We start from the raw sequence: 12,055 nt of genomic DNA, 5'->3' as shown, positions 1-12,055 counted from the left end.
TCATCTGTGGGCATAAAAAAGCTACATTATTTTATACAAGGTGAAAAGCTGGCCCTGGGATGAATTTACCCTGCTTCTGTGTTATCAAAGAGCTTCCATTGGCCTCTCTTGCCCACCAATGCTTGAAAGGAAGCATCCCATGAATTATATGCCAGAATCCACACAATATATCTCATTGCATTTCCTCATCACATCCTCTCTGCTGATGACCTCTGGACCCTTCTTTTCAAATACTCTGTGTTCTGATACCCCCACTGCACAAACATGGTTACCTATTTCCTACAGAAATAAACTTTGCTCAGTAACCATGGACCTAGTTTATCCAGTCAGGAAAACACACAGAACAAGTGTCTGTTGTGCAAAAATGAAAACGGTCCCGTTCCCATTCAGTGACCCCATCCCCACTGACACCAGAGTGGCAATTTTTCTTATCTGAGGAAACATGACCACATGGGAGAAGATTACATGCTGGAATATTGCAGTGACATTGAGCAATGCCTTTCTTTTTCCTCTTCTGTAATCACTGTAGTGAAGGATAGATCTGACAGGATTTTATTGACACAGACTTTTTATAGATCCAGTTAAAAGGCCCCCAGACACTCATTCAGTTTCCTGTACATATAATACAAAAGCACTGCAGAATCATTGTTAGTGAAAATACATTTTGCTGTGAACAGGCAGGGAGGGATAGAGGGGAATTCCAAAAGACCTTAACAGACACCACTTCAGTACAGCCTGCTACATGTGTTTGTTTGCTAGAACCAAAGGGAAATACTTTCTCTTATCATTAAGGGAATTGTAAGACATGGCCTCAGTTTTTGGCCTTAATCTATCTGATCTTTGGCGTATGTCTCCTTCACCCCATTTCCTTACCTCAACAATAAAGACTGGTTCCTTCACTTCATCTATCTTGTCAAATTAGACATCTAGACTAACCCTTTCACCCCACATAATGTGGTTGGAATAATGTGAAAGAGTCCTAAAAGCCTCATACCCAGCCACAAAAAGATTCCTGCAGGGAAACACAGGAGCCACAAACCTACTTAGAGAAGTAACATTCTACATCACGTAACACCCTGATCTCAGCTGAACCTCCAGAAACTGATACACTAATTTTATCTTTAATTCTATGTACTTTGAGATGTTAGCTAAAGAATTCAGCCAACTGTCACAGTAGTAGCACCCACGTTAGTTAAATTGAGAAAATAATTTCTTCCTTAGCTTTATGGTTTCACACATTTATCCACTTTTAAAGCTGATTTCTTTAATACTTTTGGGTGAAAAGAAAACAAAACACAACATCAGTACATCTTGCTAGAATGGGACCAAATTCCCAACAGCTTTTGTGCTATGGAGCAGTGGGAAACAAACATACATGCACTTTTCCCATTGTAATGAAATTTTAACCATACTTGTTTTTGAATAGGACAACAGCAAAAACAGCTGGAGTTTGAAATGTGACACTCAGCAAACATATTGTCCTTAATAAAAAGTACATGGTGTGCTGTGTTTGAGGAAGATACCGTTTTTGCTTTTTTTCTTCAGTACTAATTGGCTTAAAAAAAAGTCTCCTCCCATTTTAACAGATCCTAATAAAGCTGTGCCTTTCTGACAGCACAACAGTCACCTCTGCCCAGACTGTCAAGCTCCTGGGCTGCTGAAAAGATTTGTGTGCAAGACATGTTCATACATAGATAATGTCATACTGTCTGATTCAGGAAATTATAGACACCTGAGTAATATCTCCTAAAAATGGTTACTGATCCATAACACAGATCAAAGATTGGCTCTGGCAGCTCAGACTTCGTTCAGCCTAAATCTCAGATGAAGTCAGATCACTCATTTCTTCTTGAAAACTTGTGATCACCTGTGCACTTCACTGTACTTGAACTGCATTTGCACCCAGCTGGAGGTCTTCCTTCTCCAGTGATTAAAGATTTGGAAATTATATTTCTGGATGTCCTGCTTCCTTTGTAAGTTCAAGGCCCCTTACTTACTATTCCTTGTGGAAAAAGAATGCTGTTTGTCACTGTGAACTGCTGTTAACACCTTCAGCTACCTACAGAGTGCAACTCTCCTGCAAAACAGTCAACTTCTACAGCATTCTTCAAACCCTCAGCCTTCTGATGGCCACATTTATGCTTTCATCCCCATCACCACTATTATCTGCAGTGTACAAGATGTGATCTGCCTAATTGTGAGAGTGGTGCCAGGAGAATCTCCTTTCCCTATCAAAGATTTGGATCAGAGCAGCATGACTATTATGGCTCAGTTATGTGCAGTATATGCCACGTGGACCATCAGGATCCCAGGTCAGTATCAGGTACATGCTCCAAAAGCCACAGGCAAGACAGCAAGCCCAAACCATGCTATGTTTTAAAGGATTTGAAGCTTGGTCATGTGTAATCCAGGAACACAGTCACGTAAACCTCACAACTAATGGGCACCTGCAAGAAGCAGGCTGGCATAGCAGATATCCAGGGACAGGTAGAATTTTCAGGCAGGAATAGGATAGATGGAGGCACAGAAGGCCACAGGTTCTAGTATCTAGTTCCTATATAACTCTAGAGAGATCAAGTGCAGCTCAGATAGAAAGGCACACAAGAGCATTCATTACAATCTAGATAAGTCAGAGCAATCTGTCCTGTCAGAAACAGGAAAGGGGATGTATTTATAGGGTTGTGAATGTGCATATCGCTCTCATTTCACGTTGTTTTTTAAGTTGTGGAAGCTCCTCAAGCCTAATGAAACCCCATAAATAGTTGTGACTTCCCCACACAGCCTGCTACCAGCCTGACAACGTTTTGCAGACTCTTTCACCTGCTGCATGCAGTGCCACAGTGAAACTTTGATGGCACATTGTCTTTCACTCCCAGATCCTAGCTGGTTAAGTTTTCAGTTTAGAAGATTCAGAAGATTACTCATAATTTAATATTGCAACAAGCCAAAACCCAGGTTCTAACCACAAAAACAGACACCTCATGTGTGCTGTCCCAGCTTTCCAGCTCAAATAATTGTCTGTGACTGCCAACACAGACACATGAGTAAGATACTGGCACTGAAGTGAGTACTGCAAGATCAGTTATCAGTGTTTGCAAGCATTTCTCAGCATCAGGGAAGGAAGCCATCAGTCTCAATCTGTGCAGGATTTCAGTAGAAACAAGTCTCTCTAACTTAATGAAGAAGACAGCTTTTCAGCCTTACACAAGAGGTTGTGTATATCATTATAACAGTGCTGCCTGAATATAACTGAAAAAAAGTAGAGGTAAGTACCCACTACCTCTCTCTTTCACTTCCCAATTTCCCATCCTCTTGCCTCTGACAATTTTAACTACACAACTTCAGCTGCACCCTCTTGGTTACCATTGAAACTGTTTCTAAGACAGTCTTATTCATTAGTACTACACCAGAATCTTAGCACCTCCTTGCAGCTCTCAGTCTTAGACATGTGGCATTGCTCTGAGCCCAGGATAGCAGTCCAAATCATGATCGTTATGCTGAAGCTTTCCAAATTAAGATTAAAAAAGTCTTTTTCTTACCTATAGATCTTCTCAAGTCTTAAAAATACTTGTGAGGACTGCATGTGATGAAAGGATCAAGACTTGAATCTCTGGGGTATGCTAGGACACCTGCATTCTTCATGTGCTGCAACATGTCATTCCAAAGCATCCACCGTGGCACAGCCCTCAGCCAGACTACAGGTTTAAAGGCAAGAAGTGATGCCAGGGATCCTCGTAGGAGGTGCCCAAGGGCTGTGTCAGAGAACACAAAAATGGCAGCTTTGTGTGATTACAGAGGTGATCTTTGTTGTCTACCATTCTCAGTTTTCATCCGGTACCAGGCTGGTGGCAACACATAACAAAAATCCTGTGGATGAAATACAGAGCTTTAGCAAATGCCACAACTGTCAGCTGGCACCTTGATTTTTACCAGCAAAATGCATACTCCACTATGATCCCACAGCTGTAGCTTCAGCAGGGACACAATAAAAAAAGAGTAGGCAACATCATCGAAGAGAAAGATGTAATCCAGTCATTTCTGTGATCTCTACAAGGCCAGCTAGAAGAGATGTCTCCTGTATGCAGCTTTCCATAACCACAAACAAATTACTGGAGCTGAGGCATCATGCATTGTACCCTATCTGCCAGCACTAGAGGAAAACAGCAGAACTGTTTTGCAATGGCTCACAGCTTGATGGGGAATAAACTCTCCTGTTAATAGAGACCTTCACAAGGTCTACAACAGAGAGTGTGGAGAAAACCATAATTTTAGTTCCTCTGGAATGGATGGCATACACCAAATGGGCCAACTCTGGCCTGCAAGCATCACTGTTTAGCAGGGCAACTATCTTTTACAGCTTTTCATACTTCTCAACAGGCTGCAGCCCTTGGTGGCATGATATCAAGTCTTGTCCACAGACAGAAGGCAGGAATTGCTAGCTTCTCTTGCTGAGTGAAATCACAGCAGCAAACTTCACTGGATAAATTTATGTCTTCCTCATTCATTTTCACTCGATGATATTAAAGATTTAGAATATATAGATCCATATCTATGTTTTTTAGCCACCACTGGTATAAAGCTGTATTTTCTGCAGACCTGGAGAGATGCACAAGAGCTACAGAAACAGTAAGAAGTATCCCACAATTCTCAGGTCCTGTCCTGTTGATGTTTAGTACCTCTGAAACACAGACTGAAACCAGGGAAGTCTTAATACTAATGTGCTGCCTTACCTGCAGAAGGCATTAATGTTGTCTGTTCCTGGTTTTTCCTCTTGTGCTGACCTTGGGAAAATAAAATGGGATTGCAGAGGCAATCACTCACACTGATCAACCCCAAACACATAAAGCAAAGGAACACTTCTTCCACCAGAACCACTGAACTCAGAGTCAGACATGTCTCAGTACCAATCTCCTGCTGCAGCACCAAGCTTCTTCAGCTCAGGAGCTGGACCTGTGTCTTGTTTTTAATACCAAAAATGCCCATCAAACTGTACGTAGGCCCTTACATACAGCAGGCTTCTCAGAGCCATGGAATCACGTCAGATTTTACAACTCAGCATGGCATAGTGTTTTTTTGTTTTAACACACTTCCTCATTGCTGCAAGAGACCATTTTGATAAGGTCATCTTCATAATTCTGAATGGAAAATTCTTAGAAAGATATATTAAAGACTAATTAACTGCTGGTGCATCTTCTGGAATTTAGTGGGGGATGAGAATGTTCATCACTTTGCAGATTTGCCCTTATTGTACAGAAACAGTTGAAGAACAGAAGTGTGATCACTAATTGACTGTAAAACTTCATTGTTCCTTACAGAGTTTTAGCATAGTTTTCACAGAGGGGGATTGAGGGGAAGGTTGTTATGCTTTGGCTGGAAAGTCATGTTTCAGAACAATGCTCATCAAACTACTAACGACTATTCCTTGGATAAGTGTAGCCAGCATTGTTCTTTGGGAAAAAAAAAAAAAAAAAAAAAAAAGTACCAGCATTGTTCAGAGAAACTAAACTGGGATTCTTTTGGCTAAAATTGACAGTGGAACATGTTGGTACATAATACAGTTATGAAGGAGCAGGCTTAATGCTTTAGATGTTTAACCAAACATTACTGGTGCCTCCTCACTGGAAACAAAGTTATCAGCAATGCTGCTTTTTGCCAGCCTGTCTTTCTTCCACACAAATATCATAGACTGCAAGAACAATTTTTCAGCTCCAGCTAAATGAGCAACAGGTCATCTCTAAGTATAATAACTTTGAGTTCTCAGCAGAATAATATAAGACATTTCTAAACATCCAAAAGATTGTGTTTCATGAATAAGCTGCTTTAAATGCTATTTAAACAAACATATCCACCACTAATACCAATGTTAACATTGCCCTGGATTTATAATGCATTTTCAAAGATTATTAATATTGTCATCATCAAATATCAAGCATTTCTTCTCTAAAAGAAGATTTTTGTTTTCTTATATTCGATCAATAGTATCAGAGAAACATTTCAATTTTTTTTTCTGCTAAAAGTGTTAGCAGAAAATTTACCCTTTGTGCTAATTCAAAGAAAAAATAAATTATATATATTCTGAAATGACAAACATCCTACCATGCAGGAGCTCACTTTTTAAAGCAATCTTTATTTACTGTAAAGACAAACTAATTTGAATGTTTCTAGGAAGTTTTCTAAATGCAGGTTATCTTGTGCAACCAGAACAGTTGGTGCTATGGGAGGAAAACACCAAGTACAAAACAAGGAATTTTCCATGTGCACCCTTTTTTTCCCTTAACAAAATACAGCAAATGCTTCTCCTGTCCCCACCTGTCATACTCCTGTGAGGAGCCCTTACTGGTGTCCCTAATGATCACCTTCTAAGCCACCTGGGAGGAGCACAGGGATGCTGGAAATGGAAGTGCAGAAGGCCTGGGGTAGGTTGGGATGCTTGCTATTGTAGCAGGTCTAAGCACTGCTGGTGGCACCAATTTAGCCAACTGTAGCCTCACATCAGGCTGATCCTGAACACAGACTTCTTGATGAAGATGATATCACTTACTGGCACACCAGTTCTCAGCCCCTAATCTGATCTCTTCTCATTGAGAAGGGTATTTCTGCCTGGAGTCCTCTGACAGGACAGAAGATAGCAAGGCCACACACCCATTTTAGCACTGAAATTCTGCAGTAAAGTAGGTGCCCTGATGGTAGCTATAACTGAGTGGGAGCATTCCAGGCCAGTCATTTGGAATAATTACCCTCTGTAGTGTGAATAGCAGCACACAGTTCTACCTCCATTCTGATCTCTACCTTGCTTACAAAAAGTAATATTACTACAATTTAAGAGAAGTGGTCATAACAGCTACAGAGCAACAGTGGATGTATCAAATAATTACTTTAAAAGTAATTTTAAATTCACTAGAGGTGAGATGCAGAAAAAGGTGAGACAATCTGAACAAGGCAACCCAAAGTCTCCAATATCTACCAAAAAAACACCCCAGTACTGTAAGAGAAAGAGGGTTAAAATTGAAAATTTACATTCTTTCCCTGTGTTTTCAGGCTTCTTTTAAAATAAAATCAAAAGAAAAAAGAAAGAAGAAGAAAAAAAAAGAGCAAACCAACTTCCTGATCACATTTAATAGTTTAAATCAAAACATCATGGACATCCAAGACTCATGGACATCAGCAGCTGGAGGCTGAGTTCATTTTCTTGTGTTTTCCTTGGAACTAGGATGAAGTTGAAAATTAAATGTTCAACAGATTTGCTCAGGAAGAGAAAGTTCTGTGGGATTTAAAGCCTAATGCATTAGATGCTCAGTAAAAGAGTTGTAACTGAGATACCCACTTGAACACAGACCTTTGGCTCACTCTATAGATACTGGAAAAGGTATTACAGAACTTGCAGACTCTTGCAAAAATTCTGTTTTGGAAAGCAAATACCTCAGCCTCACACAAGTTTAGAAAAATAACTAGGCCAGTACAAAAGGATATTTACTATATTATATTTCCCTTTTAAGCATGAGCTTTGTTTCTTTAATTAAAATAACTATGTATATGCTTTATCTAGGTTAAGTTATCATTTTATTAACAAACAAGTACTGTGCATCCCACCCAACCAGCTTTGGATATATCCCAAATAAAAGAAAATTGCCTCAGTAAAGGAATATCAGACTCAGAGGGTTTATTATTTGATTTTTCTGAAGTGTATCTTTTGTGCAACTTACATGCTCTGCCCATAACACCCTTGGGGGCACTCAGGGTGGTTACAGGAATCACAGAATCTGTCTCACACTTGCCTTCACCCTACTTGCCTGTCTCAGAGGAATTCCAAGGCTTGATACACCAAGTATACTCATGAAGTCCAAAAAGCTCAAAAGGGCACACTTCAGCCATTTCCAAAGCTGCTATTGTGGTTTCCTTTCAGAAGGTACATCTGGTTTTGACAGTATATAGCACAGAAATATATTCCATGGGTGATATGAAACTGTTGTTCATGAAGATTTAGAGGGTGGATGTCCACATGGCACTTAGACATTTATTTCATGTAAGCTAAGCTTGCTTGATGGAGAAAGTGCAGGGTCACATCAGCTAAAGCAAAAAGATAACACAAAACTTGAAGCAAAGCTCTGATCTAAAATCCATTATTGCCTGAGTATTATGTACATCCTATTTATTACATGCTATACCAATTAGAATTTTCTTCATTCAGAAGGCTCTTGTGTAGCCCCATGAATATAGCTCTAGATGGCATTAACCTTGGAGGATCACTCTTGAGTCAGAGGAACTCCAGAGAGGCAATGGAATTGCACAGCTGAACTGTGGTGTGAAAGAGGCACTGACAACAGGGTCGAGCCTTGTGTTTAAATCTACCCACCACAGAAAATCTTGTGCATAATAGCAAAGGATACAGCACGTTAAAAATACATTATGAAAGGAGAAAAAAATGACGTGCTTTATTTTGTAGCTACCAAAACCTCCTTTTTCTCCTTTACCATGTGCGAGTCATTGCTAGAAGGGTCTCTTTGTTCAGTTCAAGAAGGCTGGCATGAGGAAAGGGAGGTGCCTGGTCCCTGAATGTGAGGTCCCCTTAATATTACTGATAGACTATTCTTTAAGGAGATCCATCTGTTTCTTATTTGGCATATTCAGAATAGTAGCTTGTTACATTTTTACAAGAATCTGTGTGATCCAAGAAAAAAGAAACATCATGTAATGAAAGAAAAAGAAAGAATACTTATTAAAGAATCCTATCCATGCTGTACAACATAAACATCCATCTCCAAAATGGCTTCAGCCTGTTTCATTTGCAGCTGTCAAACGTCTTTCCTTCAGGGGGGAGGGGGTAGAAGTCTACTCATTTCCCCTTCACTTTTGAAAATATGCATAAAAGTAACATCTCCTAAGTCCAGAATAAATCTTCTTGCAAGTAAGTATGAAATGCTGCCCTTCATATCTGTATTACAAACAACTATTCCTTCAGTCAAATTCCTAAGCTGCTTCTGCAAGAATTTAAGCAGAAGTTGAAGTATGATGATGTTAGGTCAGGATCAATCTGTGATAGTAGGTATCTTTGTCTGGATAACCACAGTTGCAAATATTATTCTGAGCTGAGTGTGGAAGATGAGCAGCCAAAGGTGGGGAAAAAAAAAAAAAAAAAAAAAAAAAAGTCCCAACATAAAGACTGGGTCTTTCTTGAAGTATTAAGTACATCATTTCCTAACAACAGAAAGGGCTTCTATTCAGCTTAGCAGTATATATATATCAGCTTGCTAAAATGCCTGAAATGGTCAGAAGCAGCATCATATCTTAGTGAATGCATCCAATATAAAATTGTTCAGAATCCAGTTCTTCTGTTTTATTCTAATGAAGAATTAAACCTAATTATTCAGACTATTAATCCACACTGCTCTTTCTCCTGGCTGGTGCTTAAATCAACAGTACAAAAGGATATATGCCTTCTTGATCTAAAAGAAGGAATACATTTAATTCCTAATTTTAGGAATTAGGAATACACGTATTCCTAATTTAAAGGACACATCTATGTACAACATTCATGCATAATATTTTTAAATGCATGCAAATAATGCAATGGCAGGATGAGGTTGCTACAACCAAACCTTCTTCTGAATCAACAGAAGAGAATTTACGGCATAAATATGATCAGAGTAAAAATTTATTACTAAGAGTTGGCTCCTGAGAAGTCATCTGATTTTCAGAGGCAGTATTATTTTCAGCAAGTTTTCTATGTGTTATGATTCCTACTACTCATTTTATGCAGCTGTAAATTAAAGATGCCATGAGTCAGCTGTAAGCAGGCAAAGTAGATAGTGCAGTTAAATGCCATTACCGTTAATCTCCAAATAATTACCTTTTTTAATTGCTGTGTTATTGTACATGAGATGCATTATTCTTCTTTTTATAGAGACTTATCCCCTAAGTATGAAGAAAGGTATTAAAATTGATGTTGGACAGAAGCTATAGAAATTTTCCTGACTCTGCAAATGCTCCATACTCACAATCAGCAAAATCAAATTATCATCCAGATTCAGAAACAAGAATTGCCATTGAAAGGTGATTTTAGCAGAAGTACCAAACCTGATTTGTTTCCTTTTCAGTTTCAAAATGAAAGAGCACTTAGTCACTTTCACAGTGCTCAAAAGGTGCCAAAAACCTTCAATCTCCTCTGCCTTCAACTGCAAACTGCTTGTGCCTGGCAAAAAGCAGCAGACTTTTACCTCCTGTCTCAATCTTCCATTCCTTCCTCCACTCCAAACTCAAAGGGCAGCGCCACAAGACGCTGCTGCTCCCTACTTGACTGCCAAAATCTCTCCACTGATCTTCCACAACACACTAGTGCTCTTTGAGTCCAGAAATAACATTGGTGTTATGCTTCAAATTTAGGATTTGAAACAATACAAAATGAACTGGATAGAAGAGTGCTACTGATGAGCAAAGACAGCAAGAGATGAAAATTAGAGTGTTCTGTAACACGAAGGCTAATACAGGGGTAGGGCATTTAATTTTGGCGATACATTTGGCTAATGGGATATTCCACTGACTGCTCTTTGTGTATTGTCTGTTTGCAGTACAGGTGGAATGAGGATTTGGCACAGAAAATAGCAAAGAACTCTGGTTTCCTAGGCTGAAAGACAGAACTGAGAACACATATACCTGAAAGTATATCCTTAACATGCTCTGAGCTTCAGAGTGGGTTGCTGCTGAACTTTATGTGACTGAATATAGTCCCACTGAAGCCAGGCATCCCCATACAAGGCCTTCATCAATTCTGATGAAAAAAATCATGATGTTAGCTATTATGTAAAGATAATATTGGCATTAGGAAATCTCTCCTCTAAAATCTCTAAACCTGAAACAGAAGCATAGAACTTACTTTCAAGTCTGAAAAGTTGTAAACCTCTTCTTAATTTCAGAAAGTTGACAGCTGCATTATTGTCATACAGCATGCCAGTCAGATACTTAGGATCATAGACAAGAACACACCAAGTAGGGAGGGAACCAAGGAACTCATCAGGATCATTAAAGTCCCCGTCACCCCCAGAATCACACCATGTGCTTGAGAGCATCATCCAAATGTTTCTTGAACTCAGGCAGGCTTGGTGCTGTGACCATTTCCTTGAGGACCCTGTTCCATTGCTAAAATGCCCTCTGGGTGAAAAAACTTTTACTGTTATCTAGCCTGAACCTCCCCTGAGTCAGCTTCCTACCATTTCCCCAAGAAATTGTTGAAGAGGACTGGGCCAAGGATGGAGCCCTGTGGGACCCCAGTAGTGAGCAGTTTCCAGCCTGATGTCACCCTATTCACTGTCACTCTTCCTGCTCAACCTGTCAGCCAGCTGCCCACCCATCATACTGCATGGCTGTCCAGCTGTATGCTGGACATTTTGTCCAGGAGGATACTATGAGAGACTTTTAAAAGAATACACTAAAACAAAGGTAGAATAAAAGGCAATTTCCAATACCTGCGTTCATTGGAAGCATGGTTAATTCCTGAGAAGGAAGGACAGCACGTCTGCCACGAGAAGCCCTTTCCTTCAGGAGGACAGTGTTACATCACAGGAATATGTTGTTAGAAGAGGCTGTGCCTGCTGTACCTGTACACAATGTGTAGCACGGGCTCACCGGGAGCTTTGTCAGTGTCATGCAGGACAGTGTCTCCCTGGAGCAGTAGCATGCAGGGCTCTCCAGGGGTGGCCCCGGGGCAGGGCCTCACCAGCCGGGGCTGTTCCCCTGCCCTGGCACGGGGGCAGCTGCAGCCCTATCATGGGGCATCCCCCTATGGATGGGTAGAGGCCAAAGCTAGCCCGGGCTCAATAGGGCCCATGGTCCCACAGGGCAGGGCCATGGGGAGATGGAGACACTGCCATGTTTGTAGGGCAGGGTCTGAGTGCCCAGGGGCCTGACATGGCTGATGGGCAGGGTAGGGGAGCCATGGGGACGCTGAGGCCTGCTGGTGTCCTCAGAGCCTGACACCCTGCATGTGCACTCATTAACAAGGTCTATGGAAATGTAGATGCGTAAATTCAGCAGTTTTATGAACAAAACACATTTAAAAAAT

The sequence above is a fragment of the Heliangelus exortis genome, chromosome 3, assembly GCF_036169615.1.
Source record: "Heliangelus exortis chromosome 3, bHelExo1.hap1, whole genome shotgun sequence".
NCBI lineage: Eukaryota > Metazoa > Chordata > Aves > Apodiformes > Trochilidae > Heliangelus > Heliangelus exortis.
Note: the sequence above shows the minus strand (reverse complement) of the source record.